The sequence below is a fragment of the Cavia porcellus genome, unplaced genomic scaffold (genome assembly GCF_034190915.1).
Source record: "Cavia porcellus strain 051 isolate PalLab524CR breed Dunkin Hartley unplaced genomic scaffold, mCavPor4.1 scaffold_20, whole genome shotgun sequence".
NCBI classification, from domain to species: domain Eukaryota; kingdom Metazoa; phylum Chordata; class Mammalia; order Rodentia; family Caviidae; genus Cavia; species Cavia porcellus.
In genome coordinates, this window is record NW_026947503.1 from 35924981 (window position 1) to 35934094 (window position 9114).

Here is a 9114-nt window from a genome sequence, read left to right on the forward strand (position 1 = left end):
TTACATCAAGAAAGCTTGGGAAAAGACTCGAATTTTATTCAATTAGATGTGTACAATTTCAGCTATTTTGAGACCACCTTCATGCAAATGAGACCCTAAGGAGCTTGTTCTTTATGTTAAAGAAAGGGATTGCTTTGGATTTTCTTTTAACAACAAATAATCTGATTTTCTGTCAAAGTATTCCCAAAGAAAAATCAGAAGGCACAAAATTTCACTGTGTTTCTTTATCATCTTCCCCCTTTTCTTTTTAACTACTGCATTCAGGTCAACAGCTGATTTTTAGTTATGAATTGTGCTGAGGTTGTGACTCTCCATCTCTAGACTCAGGTGATCACCTTGGCTTCTCTATTTCCTCTCTGGGGCAGCATTTGGGCACCAGGCAGACAAAGCCCAAGTCAGTTTGAATACAGTACCTGACAACCACCCATGAGCAGATGTGCGGATTCTGTCTGGTGTTTGCTGCAGTTTCCAATGCAGATGACTAAGCGACACCTGCCTGCTTCTCCCTCTTTTCTCTAATAAGGAAGGAGCCTCATTACCAGCAAGCACACACACTGTGACGGACTTCCACCAACTCCAGACAGGGCAGCACTCAAGTGCAACTCATCAGAAATCTTGGAAATGACAGGATGAACGCTGGGAGCTTGTTTCTAATGATATTTTCATTCACCAAGGATATCCATCTAACCCGTTTGTCTCTTCTCCCAAACTACTACAAAGAACAATAGTAACATTATCCTTCTCCCAAAAAGAAACTCTTTGAAGAAGAACTGATGGACTGAGATTGAGACACTCGGCTCCTCTTTGTTTTTTCCTCCACTTATAGAATCAAACTAGCTGGCCAGCTCTAACTTGCTGAGAACTCAGAAATTTCCTTGTGATGAGCCTATTGTTTGAAAATAGAAACACTGAGCAATGGTTATTTTGCGTCTTTGTTTACATATCTGTTTTCTTCACCGCTGCACTCACATAACAATGAGCAATAAAGACAGAGAGATCAAAAGTAAAGAAAATCCAAACTGTATAAAACGTTATATCTTAGGTCAGTGAATGCACCAGAGCTGGGTCCTCCTACTCCAGTTTCCTTAGTCACAAATAAAGCAACAAGACTGGGCAAAATGGACATTGTCCCAGGGAGTCTATGGGTCTGAGTTCAATTAACAGCTCTGTGACAATGGGCAAGTGAATTTGCATCTGTGTGTTTCAGGTTCCTTAAGTCTAATCACTGCCCTTTCCATCTTAATTGTAAATATTCACAAGCTTTAAGATGAATGGAGATCCTGGAAGATTCTATTGTGGCTGTTATTATTGACCCACCAGGCTTGGAAAAGGGTTAGTTAGTGAAGGGGTGTATGAGAGACTGAGTGTGCAGGTGTGACAAAAATTGCTGTTACACAAAGTGAACTCAAGACAAAGAAGAGGGCTGGGGAGGTGAACAGGGCCAGAAGGAGGTAGTGGACAGGAACTGGGATGGCTTGCTGCTCAGAATGGGAAGATTCTCCCTCACTCTCCACTTCTCCGAGATCCAAACATTTGATTACATGACTCTCCTAAATCGTCCCCTATTTTGGGCAGAACGGCAGATTCAATATCCTGAAGGTCTCTTTCAATGAAATTATCTAAAGTACTAAGGAAAATACATATCTGTGTGTGTATGTAAATGTATTATTGAATTGGCACAATCATAAGAAAACAAAGAGGCAAAAGATGAAGTGAAAGCAGTAAGTATAGGTACTAAATCCCAAGGCTGGCTTTGCTAGAAGGGTCGCTTCTGAGACAGAAATACCCTGAATTTCCACTCCGATGGCAGTACTGGAGATAAGTTGGAAGTCTAACAGGACACTCACAAAAAGGTGGAGGTCACAAAGATGTATGCCCTCTATAAAAGGGCAAATGATAAATACATATGGTGCTCAGAAGCAGGCAACAAGATAACTTTGTCTCTTTTAGCCTTAGCATGAGGAAAAAACCTGTATCCATGAACTGGGCTCTACACAGTATTTTGATCTTAATGTATGCTACTTTTGTAGTCCAATACATTTGAAGTTTAAACTTTAACTTAAAATAATCATGGGGGCTGGAGATTTAGCTCAGCGGCATAAGCACCTGCCTTGCAAGTGTGCAGTCGTGAGTTCGATCCCTGGTACCAATAAAAACAAAAAAGACAAAAAAAAAAAAAAAAAATCATGGTAACATGGATGAACCACAAAAATATTATGCTAAGTAAAAAGAGCCATGTATAAAAGATATATATTATGTGGTTTCATCTACATGAAATAAGTAAAAAACGTAAATCTACAAAAAAAGAAAATAGACTCACGCTTGGGGCTGAAGAGTGGAAATACTTACAAAGAGTGGAATACTTATCAGAGTAGAAAATTGAAAAGTATGAAAAAGTTTTAAAACTAGATCATGATGATGGTTGTACAGCACTATAAATTTATTCAACCTCATTTAATTGTATATTTAAAATAAATGAATTTTATCACTTACACATAAAACTTCAAAGAATTTTTTGCAAAGTGATCCAAGGTTAGTGTGCAGATTACTAACAGAAATGTGAGTCCTTTCAAGATAATACTAAGTGCTGGGAATTTAGCTCAGTGGTCTAAGTGTCTGCCTGGCAAGTGTGAAGTCATGAGTTCAGTCACCAGTACCACCAAAAGAAAAAGATAATTCAATCAATAAAAAATTAAGTTGAGGCTCTAGATAACATTAATTCTATAAAGAATTCCCATAGATAAAGTTACAAATAAAATGTACAACTCACAATCTGAAATCACAAAACATGCAAGAAATCAACACACCATGAGTGAGGACTATATGCATCGTAGACATGAGACCAATACAGAAAAAAATTGAGATAAAGGAATCAGTTGACACAGAAAAAACAATGACTATCCTACCATGTTAATTATAATTATGAAGCAAAAAAAGATGTGTAGAAATATGTGCAAGCAACAAAAGTCTTAAATATTGCCAAGCATATTTGGAAGAAAGAGATATGCTAGAAAGAAAATACACATAAGAATTTAAATTTAAGTTCAAATTTAAATGAGTTGCTTACATAGTAGACTGAACATAGCTGAAGAGAGAATTAGTAAACTGGAAGACAGATCTAAACAAATTAATCAGAAGTCAGGGCATGAAGTGAACTTATATAGAGTGAGACAGCATGGGTCCGCATGGGTATCTAGATTTCCTGAAAGACACAATTGAGAGCATGGAAGAGGTGATATTTGCAGATGTAATATAATGACCTAACATTTTTTTCAGAACTGTTTAAAAAAAGAATCCCAAAAATAAGGAAGTCCAAGGTAATCTTTATATTTTAAAATCCAGATACCTTGTACTATAACTGAAAAGCATCAACGACAATAAATAATATTATTATAGGAAGAAGAAAATTCACTAAAACACATAGCAGTTGGAATGAACACTAACATCCCAGGGCAACAGTGAAAGCCAAAAAGAGTGGATTGGCGTTGTCAAGGTGCTGCCAGAAAATAACACTCAACTCAATGTGCTCTAGGGGGAAAAACTCAAAAACTGAATGAAAACAGCATAATTTTTAGAAAAAGTAAGAGCAAGAAGGTAAAAGAGACACTATATTCCCAACAAACCCTCATTAAGAGAAATGCTAAAAATGTACTTCAATAAAAAATCATTCTTTGGGGCTGAGGATTTAGCTCAGTGGTGCAAGCACTCGCCTGGAAAGTGCAAGGTCATGAGTTCCATCCCAGTACCAGGGGAAAAAAAATCATTCATGACGACAAGAAGGAATTACAAAAATATTGATAATATTAACATATTTATGAATAAATATATACTATAAGGAAAATATGTGAGTAAATATAAATATTTACCATACAAAAAATAATAATACCCAATTTGTATGTCTAAAAAACAAGACAAATTCAACATAGCAAATCACAAAATAATTGACTAGTTGGGCAAGAAGTGATCAAAGTTAAGAATAATAATATCAGGACCGGGGGTTTAGCTTAGCAGCGTAAGCGCCTACCTTGCAAGTGCATGGTTGTGAGTTCGATCCTTGGTACCAATTAAAAAAAAAAAGAATGATAATATCATGATGTCACTTGGGAAGATGATAAAGATATTTAGAGTTTGTAATGACATCCCTCAGCTTTACTTTTTCATTTTTGAGACAGTATCTCAGTAAGTCACTAAGTTGCCCATGTTCCACTCAAATTTGCTGTCTTCCTCCCTGAGCCTCCCACAGTGCTGGGGTTAAAAGTGTATACCATCACAACCAGCTTAATTAGTCAATGTTAGGTGCTATGATTAATTATAAAAGAAATATAAAGTGATGTATGTGAATGATAAAAGAAACATGAAGAAAATTGAGTTGCAAAAACTCAGTCAAGTTGGGTATGAGACACACTTATAATCCCAGGACTCTGGGAAGCTAAGGGAGGAGGATCAAAAGTTTGAGTCTATCTTGGACCATTTAGAGATTTACTGAGACCTGTCTTGAAATGAAAAAAAAAAATTTTTTTTAAGGGTTGAGCATGTAGCTTAGTGCAAATGTGTTCAATTCCCAGTACCACAAAACAAAACAAAACCAACAACCAAAAATAATAATAACAATAATAAAAATCAATTCAAAAGGAGGGAAAGCATAAGGGGAAATAAAATAGAAAAGCAGAACAGATAACAGTATAAAATGATAAAAATAAATTCAAATATATCACTAATGAAAATAAATCAATTTAAGTAAATCAAACTTAAGATCAAAATATATTGTTATTTTAGGCCAAGTTATGCTGAAGTTAAAAATGAATGATCCTAAAATCTTAACAATAAATACCTCTCTTTCAATTAAATATTACTTTGAATAGTAATAAATAAATACTTACTGATCTTCAATTAGCAGTTTAAGATACGCCTAGAGCATGGGAAGCATAGCAAACGACTAGGTCATCCAAAATCTAATAGCTTAGAAAAACCTTTTACTTTTGCTCATGATATTGTGGTTTTATTGAGCCATTCTGTACTCACCCTGGTGGCCACATTCAATGCTGGATCAGAGGGAGCTGGAAAACCTAAAAGGGCCTCATGCTGGCAGAGAAATCTAGAGGACTACACCTCTGTCTCTGAGAAGTTTCACCATTCAGTGGTTTACCCCATGCTTCTTTACTTGGTACCTGCATCCCAAAAAAGGATAGAAGCTACAGAACATCTTGAGGCCTCGATTACAGACCTCATAGCACATCTGTTCCATCACAGTCTCGTGGTATTGTGAATCACATCAATGAATATCATGGGTGAGCCATACTCAGGGAGTAAAGAAATAAACTATACCTATTGATGAGAGGGGTTCATAGTCCTGGACAATCTATCCTGCCTATTTCTCAGCCATGCAGCATAATCAATGCAGGTCAGCTCCTTGCTGTTTTCACTCCAAAACTGAGACTGATGAGAGAATCTCAAAATATTACCAGTTTCATGGCAAACCCAACATAAAAGCCAACTGAGGGTCCTGGTTACAGAAAAAACGTTAAGATAAATATCTTGAAATAAGTCAAATATCAGTAAGCATTTATTGACCAACCGTTAGGTGTTAATCTCTTTGCTATGTGTAGTAGCGGATGTCAAAATGTAAGATTAAAAACTGTAAGATAACCTCAAAGTTCAAAAATAATATTTAAACATGTTATGTAATTAGAGCAACACAAAAGTTTTTGTAAAATAACTACAGTCTGGGTCTTGTTCTCCAGCAGGCAATAAGGCTGTGGAGATATCTGTGCTTCAATTAGCAGTTTAAGATATGCTCAAAGCACAGGAAACATAGCAAATGAACAGGAAGCAGATAAATAATAAAGCAGCTAGTAGAGATCTTTTTCCACTGCTAGAAAAGATCAGTGGCAGGAAAATTCACTAAGAATGGAATAGGTATTTTCAAAGATGGAACTAGAAGTGAACCCCAAATGATAATGCAAGATTATCCTTGGAGAAAAAAACAGAAAACTTATATAAAATGTAAGAATATGAATGAAACCATCCCATCTGCACCATGAGCTTTCCAAGGAACATGATCACAGGAGGAAAAAAAGGAATGCTCTACAAAGTAATATTACTTCAATTTTCACACCGATTCCCAATAAAAAAAGAAAAAAAAAAAAAAACCCTTCAGTGAAATGCTAAGCCAGATAGCACATTCCTTTGGCTAAACTAGCCAGGCCTCCAACTAAAGTAGGCCAGGAAACTTCCTGCTCAAGTCCACCTTTGCTGATACCCATACATTTATGTCACTTCTTACCATGCCCCTAGGGACAAAAACTAAAGCAAGGCCAGCCCTCCCTGAAATGATGTCTTACACATAGCATCTTCCTCAAACAAATGTGTTCAATCTACTTCCTAAATCCAAGCAATTATATTTGCATTCTGTTCCCCTGTAATTCCAGCTACTTGAGAGGATGAGTCAGGAAGATTACAAGTTTGAGTCGCAGCTGAGAAACTTAGGGAGACTCTATTTCAAAGCTGAAAATAGAAGGGCTGGGATGTACTAGTGGTAGAGTACCCCTAGATTCCATCCCTAATATTATGAAATGAGGAGGGAGGAGGAGCAGAATGGGAAGGAGGAGGAGAAAAATGAGGAAGAGGGGAGGCACAGGAAGGAGAACAAGGAAAGACTCCTAAGCACTAAGTGCCAACAGGGTTGTACATCAAGAATCTCATCCTGAGCCACAGGAAGCTTCCACTGAAAGAGGAATCAGGACCAGCAGCAATAAGAGACTGATGAGTCTTTGATTTCAGCAACTCTTGAAGTTAGGTGCAATCATTGCTAATGTTTTCACTTTGCTTGTGTGTTACTTCTTCATATTTTCTCTCAGTTCATTCTATGCCAGACTCATTTCTACAGAGATTTCTGAAATAAGAAATGTAAAATTCAAGAAAGGTTTATTTGGTACTTGGGCTTGGATTTTCTTGGTATCACATTTATTATTTTGGGACTACTAGAATCCCCCAACACTCACTACACAAATCTCTCAATACATAAAAGAAGGTTTGTCTTCTCCATACTGCTGTACTGCTTTGATTGTGGATTGCAAAAATCAGTCTTAATTATATGCTGTATCATCTTTTCTCTGTCACATTAATATTAGTCTTTTCTTTCCAAGTAGACTGTAAGAGGCCTTGTTGAGAGCCCAACCTGCAGCCCCATAATACCTCACCTAGTGCCAGTCATGTCTAACCCTTGGAAAAATTATAGAGTAAGTAGTTCTACCTCTCAGGGCCTTTTCTTTTGTTCATTTTTCTCCTAGTGGATTGTGCCATTCCCTCTAAAATCCCAGCTTGCTGGTATCTTCACACTTTTATACCTACAAGCCAACTAAATAAATATATTATCTCAGGAAAAATCTCATAAACTACCTTATAACCCTAAGTTATAAATCATTGCTTGAACTTAAAGAAATGCCCAAAGAGACAAATCTCATAACTACAATTTCAAGTATTATCAAGATGGTAGAGATGTATTCTGAGGAACAGAAGGGCTTGCTATAGCTTCTGAAATTCTGGAGTTGCCACTGGATCCTGAATCTAACATTCTGAATCTATAAAAAGTCCTATTTATGAAGGATGGGAACATAGCTCGGCAGTATAGTGACTGGCAAGCACAAAGCCCTGAGGTCAATCCCCCCAAAAAAATCCTATTTATTTTTTTCCTTCTTCCCACTTCCTATTTGTACTTAGCTTTAAAAAGAAATTTAAAAATCTGTGGGATACTCATTGCGTGGCTAGGCAAGAAAAAAAATTAAACTAGTTTTCCTTCGAGTACTTACAGCATGAAATAGCTTAACTTTCAAATAAGTGTATACTATACAGTATATAATAATGGGGGACAACTCTAGCCTTTTTATGGTATTATATACATTTTTGCTGCTGGATCAGCCAGACAAACACAGAATGTATCCAAAATGCAAGGCAGATAAGTGCTCCATTCAGAGTTAATAATGTGCTATTAAAACAGCGTATGTCAAATTATTTCATGCATAATGCAAAAACATACTATCTATCACAGTTAAGATAGTCTTAAAATCCCTAAGGGCCAAGTTGTTTAAGTGTGTAAAATATTTGGCTTTTGCCATAACCTCCCAAGAATGACTCAGCAGGCAAGAATCACCTACTTACTATTTTTGCAAACTCCATTTTTCAAGGGTCAGGAGAGTGATTTGGTTAAATCTTAGTGATAAACATCTGCATTAAAAAAAAAAAAAAAAAACACATGCCCTGGGAGAACATTTCTGTTATAATGCTCACATGGTTTATTGTGAAAGAAGCACAGAAGAACCATTAACCAACCATTTACTGGTGTCTAGTAGGGGCTAGAGCCTGTCTGCTTACCTGTAGTATAGCTCTGGGGACAGCCCATATACACCCAGAGGGAAAGCCAAAACCCATTAGGATGGGCCAACTCAGATTCATATTCCCACAGCCTGATTTTAAATAGTATGTGTCCTTTGTCATTTTGCACCACAATTTGCACGCCCCTCCAAAATATACTGTTGTAGAGAATATAAGTCTATGTAGGTGGATCATTGCTCTCTAACTGGTATTTCATTTAGAGAATGTTGCTGACTCCCAAAAATGAGGGGGGGGGGGCCTTGTTCTTTGGAGTCCTGAGTTTGGCTCTCCAGGTGAACTACATTTGTGTGATTTTTAAGAAACCTCAGGACATTGACTCCCTCTGAATAAATGGATTTTGGGAAGTCAAGGAAAGGTATAATCTGCTCCTATAGACAGAGTCCACTTTCTTCAGCCTCTAGATTCTCACTATGTGAAAATGCAACAAGAAATCATAAATTTCCACAAAGTCTTTAATGGATAGACAAGCGAGCAGAGATCTGATACTAACCTGACCCAATCCTAATGATCTTGAGCAAGTTACCATCATCTATGACAGTTGTATTAACCTATCTTCTATTGCTACAACAAAATAGTTATACACAGCTAAGTAGTACACAAAAAAAGATATTTATTTAACTCTTAGTTTTAGAAACTGAATGTTCCTCTGTTTAGCCTTTGGTAGTAGCCTAATGGTGGAGGACATTATGAAAGGATTGGAAGCTAGAGAAAAATCCGTGGTTC